This window comes from Pipistrellus hanaki (assembly GCF_964339955.1).
Source record: "Pipistrellus hanaki genome assembly, chromosome: X".
NCBI classification, from domain to species: Eukaryota; Metazoa; Chordata; class Mammalia; order Chiroptera; family Vespertilionidae; genus Pipistrellus; species Pipistrellus hanaki.
The window spans coordinates 10,524,560-10,537,765 of record NC_140524.1 but is presented as its reverse complement, the minus strand read 5'-3'; the positions used below and the strand labels follow the sequence as shown (position 1 = coordinate 10,537,765).

Here is a 13,206-nt window from a genome sequence, read left to right as displayed (position 1 = left end):
CCCCTTCTCCCTTAAATCAATAAAAATGTGATTATGAATCTCAACATTAAAAAAAAAAAAAGGCATTTCAGACATGCAGTTACTCAGAAGACATGTCTGTTATAGTGCTTTTGGCCACAAGTATTATAAGAGAAAAGCCAATTCAAAATAGCTTACAAAATTCAAAAGCGTATTCTCTCATTTAACTGGAAGCCCAGAGCTGGGGTTCCTCCTCCTCCTTCATCCTTGGCGAGGAAGTGCTGTCTTCAGGCTTGGTCCCTCAGACTGAGGTTACAGAGCTGCCAGCAGCACCTTCCTTGTTTACATACAGTGAGGGAAAGAGGTCTCCTCTGACATGCCACTGAAGCCCCTCCCTTCGGCATGAGTGGACCAACGGAGATCTCAGGTCCAGCCTCAATCAATACCAGTTTCTTGCCAAGGGAACGCAAGGTGTGGAGTGACTTCAGGATCCTTGTTAGAGTTGGGAATAATGTAGAAAGGTGAGTAATGCCAGAGTTTTCTAGAAACTGGATATGGGTAAGCAACAGTTTCCATTCCAGTTTACTGCCCATGCCCTCTCTCTTAGCAGGTTATGTAAAGATGTATTCCAGAAAACAAGGAGTAAACCAAGTAAAAGACAGTAGCTCAAACCGCAGAGCTCAGGGAAGGGAAGATCCAGGTGGCAGTGTGTACAACCTTAGAGAGCAAGTGCTTGTTCAGACTGCAGGCCAATAGAGAGCTCCGAGAGGAAGGCCTTTGAGGGTGAGAAACGCAGAACTGCAGGAAAGAAATAGCATGGCTGAGAGGATTTTTTATGAGATCAGGAAATTGTATTAAACAAAAGTGAAAAGCAATCAGAAGCAGTGGGGGAAAACAAAGAACTGTACAAGAAAGCCAAGGTTCAAATATAAAACAAGAAATTTAAGCAGGTGGTAGAGTCTAAGAAAGGGGGATTGTGATTCTAGACCTACAAAGAAATGTAATCCTCACTTTCATTACTAAGCCTTGTGATGAACAGTAGTTACATATGTGCAAAAATGTCAATGTTGTTGACTTCTTTCAACTTTAACCTATGACCACTGGATGTGGATGCAGAGCAGGGCATAAACTTAACAATTGTAAGAATGGAAGTGATCGCTGAAACCGGTTTGGCTCAGTGGATAGAGCGTCGGCCTGCGAACTGAAGGGTCCCAGGTTCGATTCCGGTCAAGGGCATGTACCTTGGTTGTGGGCACATTTTCAGTGGGGGTTGTGCAGGAGGCAGCTGATCGATGTTTCTAGCTCTCTAGCTCTCTCCCTTTCTCTCTGTAAAAAAATCAATAAAATATATTTAAAAAAAAAGAATGGAAGTGATCAAGTACAGCTTTTAGGTGGTAGAAGTAGGGGGGCACGTGGAAGAAAAATTGGGTCATTAATATCCTCTTCTTATACAGAGAGAAGTGCTATATGGACTAAAATAGATAGAACAGAAACCACTGTTTAAAGTTATAGAGAAAATGTGATTATGAATCTCAACATGGGAGGTGATGTAAGCTAAGTCATTCTTTTTCATTAATCTTCATGAGGATATCCGCCCCCCCCCCCGCCCCCACATCGATTTTTAGTGAAAGTGGGAGGAAGAGAGACAGAGAAAGAGAGAAACATCGATGTCAGCGAACACATCAATTGACTTCTTCTCAAATTCACTCCGACTGGGGTTAGGGATTTAGCCTGCAACCAAGGAATGTGCCCTTGACCGGAATCGGGTCTGTGACCCTTCAGTCTGTGTGCTGACACTTTAACCACTGAACAAAACTGGCCAGGGCGGTCATCATCTTTCATTTTATTTATTTATTTGTTTGTTTGTTTGTTTATTTTTATTGATTTCTTACAGAGAGGAAGGGAGAGAGATAGAGAGCTAGAAACATCAATGAGAGAGAAACATTGATCAGCTGCCTCTTGCACAGCCCCCACCGGGGATGTGCCCACAACCAATGTACATGCCCTTGACTGGAATCGAACCTGGGACCCTTCAGTCCGCAGACCAATGCTCTACCACTGATCCAAACCGGTTTCGGCTCCTCTTTCATTTTAAGGAGCTAATATAATCCCATAAAGTTGGCAAGTGAAGAAAAATGTATAAGCATATAATTTAGTTTTTTTAATTTTTATTTTAAAATCAATATTTTAAATCAATATTTTAAATCAATATTTTTATTGATTTCATAGAGGAAGAGGGAGAGAGAGATATAAACAATGATGAGAGAGAATCATTGATCGACTGCCTCCTGCAATACTCCCCACTGGGGATCAAGCCCAAACTCAGGCATGTGCCCTTGACCGGAATCAAACCTGGGACCCTTCAGTCTGCAGGCTGACACTCTATCCACCATACCAAACCAGCTAGGGCAGTGGTCGGCAAACTGCAGCTCGCCGCTCTGTTGACTAATGAGTTTGCCGACCACTGGGCTAGGGCATCATTTAGTTTTAAAGGTAACCATCAAAGAAATTGATAGAAAACAGCTAAAAGCCATCATCTCTGGGTCATGGAACAGGAATGGGAAGAAGTAATCTGTTATTTTCACCATAACCTCTTTTGAGAGAGGTTATGTTGTTGTTGAGTGGCTGTAATATTTTGATAAAAACTCAAAATCCAAACCTAACCCTCAATAGTTTCCTACTCTTCTGACATTAACATAAAAAATCCTGCACCAAGCCTGTCAACCTCTCTGCCCGCATCTATTACCCCCCCCCCCCCGCCAAAATCCTGCTCTGCTCCAGCTACACAGGGCTTAAGAGCCTCAGATGACTACTAAGCTCCTGTCAGGCTGGAGGGGAGAGGTGCCTCACATGCATTTATCCTTTGGAAAAAAAGCCCTCATCCACTCCGCACCTTGTCTAACACCTCTGTCCCCCCTTGATTTCCAGCTTTAGCACTGCCTTCTTATCCCTCCCAAGGCTGGGCTGTTCCCCCATTACACATGATCACAGTGAGCCCTACGTATTTTTTTCCTTCAGAGCACTAACTCACTGTAATTACATAATTACTTGGGAAATATTTAAAGTCTGTCCCTCCTGCCAAACTTAGGCTCCATGACGAAAGGTACCACTAATCTCTGCCTGGGGTACCACAGACACCCGACTGTCGTGGAATGAATGGCTGGATGACAGCCTGATAAGCTGCAGACCCTTTGGCATGGAGCAGCAAGGAACTCAGCACTCCAACTGAACTGTATTGGCCAAATGAAAAAGTTACTAAACGTGGAACAATCCCATCATTTAGAATTGTCATCTTAACAAATAGTCTTATGAAACGTGTGTAGGTGAAAAAGCTGTTCAATGTATCACCCAGAGTCCTGCTGCATCTGAGAGGTAACCTGTGGCTTGGATGAGGTCTTAGAAGTAGAGATGGTTCCGGAGTACCTTTTGGGTGTAAAGCCCCACAGGACTTGCTGGTGAATTTAGAGGAAGGTGAAGGAAAGAGCAGAATCAAGGACAACTACTAGAATTTTTTATTGGTAACTGGGTGGATATTGTTGTTTACTGAGACAGAAAAGACAGGAGATGAAGCAGATTTAAATGGGGGGGGGGGCGGCAAGAATTCTGTTTGGGACTTATCAAGTCTGAGATGTCTATAAGCAACTCAAGTGGAAATACTGAAGAGGTCATCCAATGTGGAGCTTAAGAGGGAGGTTAGAGATACAGGCACAGAGTGAAATCATCAGCACACAACTGTACCTGTCATTCAGAGCAATGAAAACACAGACACAATGGAAATGCCTCTAATTAAGTCAAGGCATAACTATCAATGAAATGTCAAGTGGTCATTAAAAATGATTGTGTGAAGACATTATCCAGATGTTATCTGTAGATAGCAGATTTATGAGCAATTCTTAATGTTTCTCTTCCCACATTTTCTAAAATTTTTTTCATCAGGTATTACTTTTTTAATTAGAAAATACAATTAAGTTATTTTCCTTTTAGGGAAAGTGATGATACAAGCCTATTTTTACTGGCATGGACAGATATCTACAAAGTATTGTTGAGGAAAGAAGGCAAGTTACAACTGCACATACTATATGATCCCATTTATCTAAAATAATATGTATGCATATTAACAATTCTTAAGCAGTTTTAGTTGCATTACATTTTACATGGTACCTGTAAAAAGACAAACGTGCTCATAAAAATGTTTGATACGATAATTGGAACTAAGCTTTAAATGTCATCTCATCTCCCTAAATTGCACTTGTGCTTTAGAGATTTCCTTGGTCTCTTTCCCCCACTTACTGACTACTCAATGCTGGCTGTTCTATTTGTAGTTGCATGGTATAATGTACACAATAGTTTTTTTTAATAATGTATTTTTTAATTAATTTTAGAGAGGAAGGGACAAGGATAGAGACATAGAAACATCAATCAGCTGCCTCCTGCACACCCCCTACTGGGGATGTGCCCACAACCAAGGTACATGCCCTTGACCTGGGAACCTTGAGTCCGCAGGCCACCGCTCTATCCATTGAGCCAAACTGGTTAGGGCTGAAGCCTCCCCCTTTAGAAGAATGTTTCTATTATTATTTTTTAAAATATATTTTTATTGATTCCAGAAAGGAAAGGAGAGGGAGAGAAAGATATATAGAAACATCCATGATGAGAGAAAACCATTGATTGGCTGCCTCCTGCATTACCCCCCCCCCCCGCCCGCACTGGGGATTGAGCCCACAACCTGGGCATGCACTCTTAACTGGAACTGAATCCGGGATCCTTCAGTCTGCAGGCCGACGCTCTGTCCACTGAGCCAAACTGGCTAGGGCAAGAATAATTTGAAATGCATAAAATAAAATGCAGAAAAATTTATTAACAACATACTTTGAGAATTGGAGCTAGAGCAATATGGGCTTCTTTAGTAAACCATTAAATATCCAGATCTAGTGGTGGGTCAAACAACTACCCAAAGTTTGAAGGAATGATGAGCACAAATGATATTTCAAAACATCTGCAACTATAATACGATAGCATCTTTGATTTTCATTGGTGACAAAGTCACAGGTACTCCTAACACTACCATAGTCTGTTGCCTACTGATGGAAATCTGAATTTTCAGTGAGAGGTTGGTGAAAATAAAGATGGAGTGTTTTTCCCAATCAAGGTCACAGAACCCCTGAATTCTCAGAGCCCTCGGTCTAGAAAAATACATACCAAATAGTAACAGCAGTTTTCTCTGCATGGAATTTCCAGAATAATTTCCATACACATCTAATATTTTTGCAATGTTTTACTTGTGTAATTAAAAGATAAATACCATATTTCTGCTTGTTTGCTTTGTCTTAAACAACCCGGAAGAGTGACTAAGAAATTTTATACAGTTGCTTACAAGCTACATTAACATATTTTTAATTGGGTGATACCACTGAAAAAAGACTTTCAATCTTCCCTAACCACTTAGGTATTGAGGACTTTAATCATCCCCATGTTCTTGCAAATCTAGAAAAAAATTCACTAGAATTATTTACTCTAGAGTTAAAAGGAACAAAAAGACAAACTTGTCACAACTGCAGACGTATGTCTATTTTTTTTGCCAAGTGTTATTCCCAAAACAGCTGAAAATATTAGAGCAAATTAGTACTTAATATGGACTAATACCTTCTGTTGTTTACAAAAAAAACACGAAAACCAGAAACACACGAAAATTTATATTTAAAAAATAGGTTAGTAAATACACATAAAGAAATTTAAAATACAGCCTGTCAAAGTAATGTCAAAATTTGACCTGGCTGTTGTGACTCAGTTGGTTGAGCATCGTCCGTGAACCGACAGGTTGCCAGTTCAATTCCTGGTGAGGGCACGTGGACAATCAATTGATGTTTCATTCTCACATTTATGTTTCTTTCTCTCCCTTCCTCTCTCTCTAAAAATCATTAAAAACATATTTAAAAACAAAACAAAAACTTAACCACTAGAAGCCTCAGAAAAAACAAAATGCTTTAAATATTTTCAAAAATACTCACACGTACAAAATCAGTTCATGCTTAAAAATGCTCAAGTTCATATTTTAGCAGTAATGTGAAATGTTGCAAAGGAGATAAAAACAAAGAGAAATGTGCATATCTTAGAAGCAGACTTTGCTTTCTTTCAAATCTAAAAATAAAACCTTTAAACTGTCCTATTATAATAATAAGTCTAGAAAATGGATGCCTTTTTTGAGAAAAGCTTTAACAAACACAGAAATAAAAATATCTTCTCGGTTAATAGGACCAAAGGATGTAAACATAAACCAGATGTCAATCCTCATTTATCTACAATTCCATTCAGGGCTCTGGTGGGGCTTCTGATAGATGTTTCTATGGCACCAGGAGACGTACTAAATGAATGTGTACATAGAGCAACATGGACCAGGCTCAAAAGCTAAGTATTAGTGAAAATCAGAGTAAGTTGCAAAATGTTACATCTCCAATACCACCCTGTAAATTTGCAAAAACACTTTCCAATGTTATATATTGGTTATGTGTAACAGCATAAAGCTTTAATGGAGCGTGGAGACTATCCCCATCACCTTTGAGGAACAGGCTACCTTGGGGAGGCAGGGCAGCAAGTGCAACCACAGGCTGGGATTTTGCAGGAGCTGTCACGTTTGAGTTTCATAAAAGGAGGCTGATGTAAATTGGACAAACTGCTAATATTTCCAAAGTCAGAGTGAAAAATACCTGAGTAGCTACCACTTTGAAGTTCTGCAGGATAGCAGGACTTCAAAGGCAGGCACACGAACAGGCAAACGAGGAAGGCTCCAATCCCATCGCCTTAGTCCATGCTTGCAGAGATTACAGTGGGCCATCCACCAGGGCTTGTCAGGGTGGACTCGATCCTTGACAAGCCAGGAGCAAGCTTGCTTACACACTGCTTCCTTCACGGTGAAAGTCTTGGGTAAAAAAAAAAATAATAATAATAAAATAAAATAAAATAAAATTCAAAAAACAACAACAGCCGAAACTGGTTTGGCTCAGTGGTAGAGCATCAGTCTGTGGACTGAAGAGTCCCAGGTTCGATTCCGGTCAAGGGCATGTGCCTTGGTTGAGGGCACATCCCCAGTAGGGGGTGTGCGGGAGGCAACTGGTCGATGTTTCTCTCTCATCGACGTTTCTGGCTCTCTATCTCTCTCCCTTCCTCTCTATAAAAAATCAATAAAATATATTTTAAAAAAACAAACAAAACAAAAAAAACCAAAACACAACAACAGAAGGATTAAGCAGTGAGTTTGATATCATAGTTGACTCACACACCATACAAGCTCTTGCTCTCTTAGTACTGAAGATCAGAAAATAAAGTGTGTTGAAGTAGGGAAAGCCTTTTCAAGAGTCTTCCAGGGTCTCCTGGAGGAGAAGTGGAGAGAAGGGAAGTTTCATGAAGGAACCTGGAGTGGCAACCCTCAGGGCCTGATGGGTGGGTATGGGATGCCAGCTCAGGGAAGATGGCCTCCAGAGCAGTGAGGGGTAGAAAGGGGACATAATGGATGGCCAGAGGGCCTCACATTACCTTCTGAGGCTTGGGAACATCTTCAAGTATGATGCAGCTTGGAAGAAAAGCTGAAACTATTCAGCACAGTTGGTAAGGCTGTGTCTGATTTCCTACCAGCACACTGCAAACAGAACCACTCCCAATCCACAGCTTGACTTGCTCTGCCTGTCTCATTCACCTCCACACTCCAAACTCTTCAGACCCAGCCCAACAGTTCTCTCTGGCCCAAGCCTCCATATACGCTGGTCTCTCCTCCATTTATACTTGCCCGGAACTAAGCTAATATCTTGGGGGTCACTTTTCAAAGAAGTAACTTCCCTCATCCCACTCCCATGTCTAGATGGGACCCCTCTTAAATTTATATGCTCCCTCAGGGGCCAGTACTTCTCCATTGTAGCATTAGCCCCTTTTAGAGCAGTGGCCTGTTTATCTGTCTGGATCTTCCTTTAGGGCTAGGCCATTAAGATTACTAAGGGTTGCCCTGACTGTGTGGCTCAGTGGTTGAGTGTTGACCTATGAACCAGGAGGTCACAGTTCGATTCCTGGTCAGGGTACATGCCTGGGTTGTGGGCTCGATCCCCAGTGTGGGGCGTGCAGGAGGCAGCCAATCAATGATTCTCATCACTGATGTTTCTATCTCTTTTCCCTTCTCCCTTCCTCTCTGAAATCAATAAAAATATGCTTATTTTTTTAAAAATATTACTAAGGGTTAGAGACAATCCCTAGCATCTAGGACAGTAACTGACATATAATATATGCTCAATTAGTATAGGGAAATGAATAAAGTATTGCAATATAAAGAGTACAATAGTGAAAGAGAAACGAAGCAACAGCAATCTGTTCCAGCAGCCACGAAGACTTTTCAACCTTGAGTCCCGAGGAGCCACTGCAACTTAGAACAGTACAAAAATTAAAGTGTTCCATTTTCCTCAAGATTCACAAATGAGAACTGGTTGAAGTTCCTCTTGCCAACTAAAGGGTCCTACCTCACAGGTTCTGCTCATATCTGATGAAATGGAAGCTTCTGACTTTTTACTTTCCAGTGCTATTATAAACTGTCTGCCTAGACTCTCTAATCTCTACAAATGGCCTTGCAATCATAAATTTCCATGCTTATCCACTCATATGTAGTCTTTTCTTTAAAACTAAGCAAGTAAAAGGCTACCCTTGATTTAGCAATATCTATCAAAGTTTAAAATGCATATACCTTTGATCCAACAAGTCCTATCTCTAGGAATTTCTCCTATATTTGCTATAAGGAATATGTTATATGTAAAAGACTATTAACTACAGTATTGACGAAGTTAAAAACACTGGAAACAAAAATATCCACCAATAGAAAACTAGTTAAATTACAGTGAATCCATATAATGGACTACTAAACCAACCCTTTTAAAAAGAATGATATGGGCCCTATCCAGTGTGCTCAGTGGTTGGAGCATCAGACCACACACTGAAGGGTCACAGGTGGCAGGTTCTCATTCTGCAGTGCTCATTTTGGAAGATTCAAGAAAATAGTGGATCTTCACAAAACTAGGTTTTAGATAATCTAGGAGAAAATTCAGAGGCCGAGTACGAGAGGCAACCAATCAATGTCTCTCTCTCACATCAATGTTTCTCTCTCTTCTGGTTTCTTTCTCTCTTCCCCTCCCTCTCATTCTCTCTAAAATTTAATCAATGGAAAAAACATCCTTGGGTGAGGATTAAAAAAAAGAAGAAGAAGAGAATGAAATGGGTTTATAGGAACTGATACCAAACAAACTGATACATTAACTAAAAAAGAGCAATCACAAATGTGCACAGTATTTTTAGTGTAAAAACACACACACAAAATATATACATAAACACATATCTATACTTATAAAAGGCTAACATGCAAAGTGTCCCCGCAGGAGTTTGACCAGGAGTTCTATCACTCACTATGACACACGCTGACCACCAGCAGGCAATGCAGAAGGAAGGAAGGTCCCGGCCGACAGCTGGGGAAGGGAGGCCCCGGCCAGCAGGAGGAAGGCCCCAATCAGTCCTGATCGCTGGCCAGGCCTAGGGACCATACCCATGCATGAATTTCATGCACCAGACCTCTAGTACAATATATATAATATAAGGTATCCAATTTCATAGAGACAGAAAGTATAAGGATGACTGCCAGGAGCAGGGGGAGGAGGAAGGAATGGGGACTAATGGTTTAATGGGGACAGTTTCACTTTTGCAAGATGAAAAGGGTTCTGGAGATGCATATTGGTGATGGCTGCACAACAATGAGAATGTACTTAAGGTCACTAAATGTACACTTAAAACGTATAAAATGGTAAATTTGATATTATGTATTATAACACAATTTAAAACACACACACACACACACACACACACACACACAGAACTGGTAATGATGGCTGCCTCCAGGGACAGAAATGGATATCCAGGAGAGGATGGCAAGGAGATCTTTTATCATATAACCTTTAATACTACATTTTTCATTCTGTACTATATACTCAACTATTCAAAAAACCTGCAAAAATCATTAAAAAAACACACCCCGGCCTTATATAAGAAGCCTTTTCCTTCATCATTTATACCCTTTTTAAATAAAAAATATTTTCAATACAAATCAGGATTCCACTTCAGTTTTGTGGGTATTTATTAGATTTAAATAATGCAAGTTGTAAAAAATTACTCTTGTTCTCCTGAAATTATATTCACCAAAAGCCTGTCTTTATATTTATCAGCCTTTACAGGAAAGCTTCAAAATCATCATAGAAGAAAATTACCATTTTTATCAGTACGTAACTTTTATTCTATCATAACAATCAAGCTGGCTGAATATAGAACTGTTTCAACAGCAAAAAGCCCTCATCATAATTCAAGACAAAAATCAGCCTGCAATTACATGAGTTATAAAACGAACTATGCTTTATGTTGCAGTCTACCCTAAAGCTGATACTTATATGTCAGAATCAAACACACACACAAGCATAGCCTCCAAATTTCCTCCTAGATTATCTAAAACCTACTTTGGTGAAGATCCACTATTTTCTCGAATCTTCCAAAATGAGCGCTGCAGCCAGTCAAGGAGAAGGCAGCACTTGCAGGATCCAGTACCACCCCTGGCTCAAAGCAGGGGCTCAAATATTTGTTGGGTGAATGAATAAATGATTATCCGCTGACAGGCTTGTCACCAAGCCTCACAAAGAAAAAAATCAGAAAAAAAAAGTAAGAGATGCTTTGTTCATTTGAAGTCAGCACATGATAAAGGTGAAGACTATATTATTGGCTCACCAAATAGCTATGACACAACTGGCTAAGTGGGCTCTATACCTCATTCTATCCTAAAGTTAAATACAAACTGTTATTTTTAAAAACCATACAAAAAACATAGGACAACTTACCTAGAAGATCCTTTTGTACAGATCAAATATGCATGTATGAATACGGCATACCAAGCTTTTTTTTTTTTAAAAAAATCAAGAAAATGTTTTTATTGATGCTCGAGAGAAGGGAAGGTAACCAAACCTGTAACCCAGACATGTGCCCTGACTGGGAACTGAACCGGCGCCTTTTGGTGCATGGAACAATACTCAATCAACTGAGTTACACCGCCAGGACTCAAGTTTTTAATGAAGAAAGATAATATAGATGAATATTGATGTGTTCAATAGTAGGAAAGGATTTTCTAAGTATAAAAGGAGAAATCATAACAGAAATATATAAAAAAGACAAGCAGAATCAAAAGATATATGATAAAGTAGGAAAAATATCTGCATGATGAAAGATAATTAATAACCTTAATACACTGAGCATTTCTACAAATTGACTTAAAAAATATCTCAATGGAAAAATGAGTGCAGAACACGAACAGGCAATTCGCGAAGACCAAATACAAATGACCAATGATTACTGAGGTTCAGCCTCAGTTAATAACCCAAAGAGCAAAAATGTAAACGATGGCTAGCCAATTCTGGGAGGGGAGGGGAAAGTGGCACTTTCTCAGACTGTCATGGGAACTGGAATAGCCATTTTAGGAAGATAATGTGGTGGTACCGACTAGCAACTTCCTGTCTAAGGAGGAGTTCTTCAAAAAGACTGACACATGAGTAAGTTGAATCTAGTAGTATATTTAAGAGGGAACCATTGGGAAAACCAATAGGGGGACAATGCATGACAGAACGTTAGTACTAGACTATAGTGCTATTTAACAAAAATGAGGCAGAGAGCTAAATATGTATAATACTAACCTCATTTTGTTAAAAACACAAAAGGTGCATATTTGTATAGCCTGAGAAGAAGATTCAAAAGGATCTATGTTAAGCTATTAACATGGTCACTCTGGGGAGTGGGCACAGAAAGTAAATAGAAAGCTTTTATTTTTTACTTGATATACTTTAAAATGTATCCAGAAAAGTATGTATTCTTTTTACAGCTTCTTTAAAAAGAAGAAAGTTAGTAAGATACAAGCACTCATCTACTAAAGACAGGTTCTGTCCTTTGAGTATTCCCTTCAAAGTTCCTTGATGCTCACTCAAAGCGCTGTCTTTCCCATTCATAAGTAACACGAGATATTTTTAAAAGATCCCTTCCTTTTTATACTTTTTAGAAGAAACTGTAGAGTCATCACCGCGTGTTTTATAAAATCCAGAAGAAACCCATTTACCGCCCATATTACATTTAGTCCACACAATTCCTGAGACAATGCACAAAGCGCAACCACACAACTCCCACCAGCATAAATACACGGAGTACAAAGAATGTCCTGTCAGCAGGGCCCAAGGCACACCCCACAGCAAAGGGGAATGACAATTTGAGTCATAGGATCAGGAGCGAAACCAAATTTGGGACTTGGCAGCAGTGTGATGCTCTTCCCTTCCCTTCCACACCTTCTATTCTCCTCTGCCCAAACACTGCCCCTCACATAGTCTCTAAACAGGCTATCGTCTAAGATGTCCACACAGCTTTAGACTGAGATGCCAGAAACCACTAGACACACAACGAAGTGCTACTTGGGAGGCTCAGCTGGAATCACAGTGGTAGCATATGTGTAAACTCACATTTTTTTCTTAAGAAAAGAAATGGGGAAAAAAATCAATTAGAATGTTTTGCCTTAGCACATGGAATGTTTGAAAGCCAGGTGTCAAAACATCAAATGTGAAGTGGCCACGGATTTTTAAAAAGCTTGCGATATTGAGCCTGACAACCGAGAAATTAAGGAACCACTCATTTTTGCAAAACTTAAGTCCACACAAGGGCACCAAAGTAGCCAAAAAGTGTGGCTGGCAGAGCACCTGAGTGTCAGACCTCCAACAGCTCGGATCCCCAGCTTTTCAAAAAGCATTCATTCTGCTCTAGAGTGTCAAGAGCCAGAAACGTGTCTGGGTGTTCTTTTTAGTTCCCACGGAAGGAGAGTGGCAAGTATGTGCCATTAGCCATGGGCTCCACTGTTCTGTGACAGCTTTCAGGAGGCTCTCCGTCCAGGGGACCATACACCAGTTTCCGGATCTGAAAATTCATTACCGCTGCTCACTCATGTTGACCAGGAAGTCATTTGCCCAAAACCAAAGCAAACAAAGCACCATGCTGAAGACCACTGGGCAACAGCAGCGGCGGCAGGTGAAAAGCTCAGTCAAAGCGCTCTCGGCTCAGCTGACCTGCCTCAAGGTGAACTGAAGTTGCAGATCACCAGTTCCGGCTCTAATCTGACGCCCGCCCCCAGATCACGCTGTGGCTACCAAGTAACCCTAC

General features: G+C 40.4%; 1 protein-coding gene across 4 annotated transcripts in view; it reads right to left on the bottom strand.

Annotated features, from left to right (window-relative positions):
- Positions 1 to 13,206, bottom strand: part of MECP2 (methyl-CpG binding protein 2) — a 68,188-nt gene that overhangs the window by 49,722 nt on the left and 5,260 nt on the right. The gene's annotated exons all lie outside the window — the stretch shown is intronic.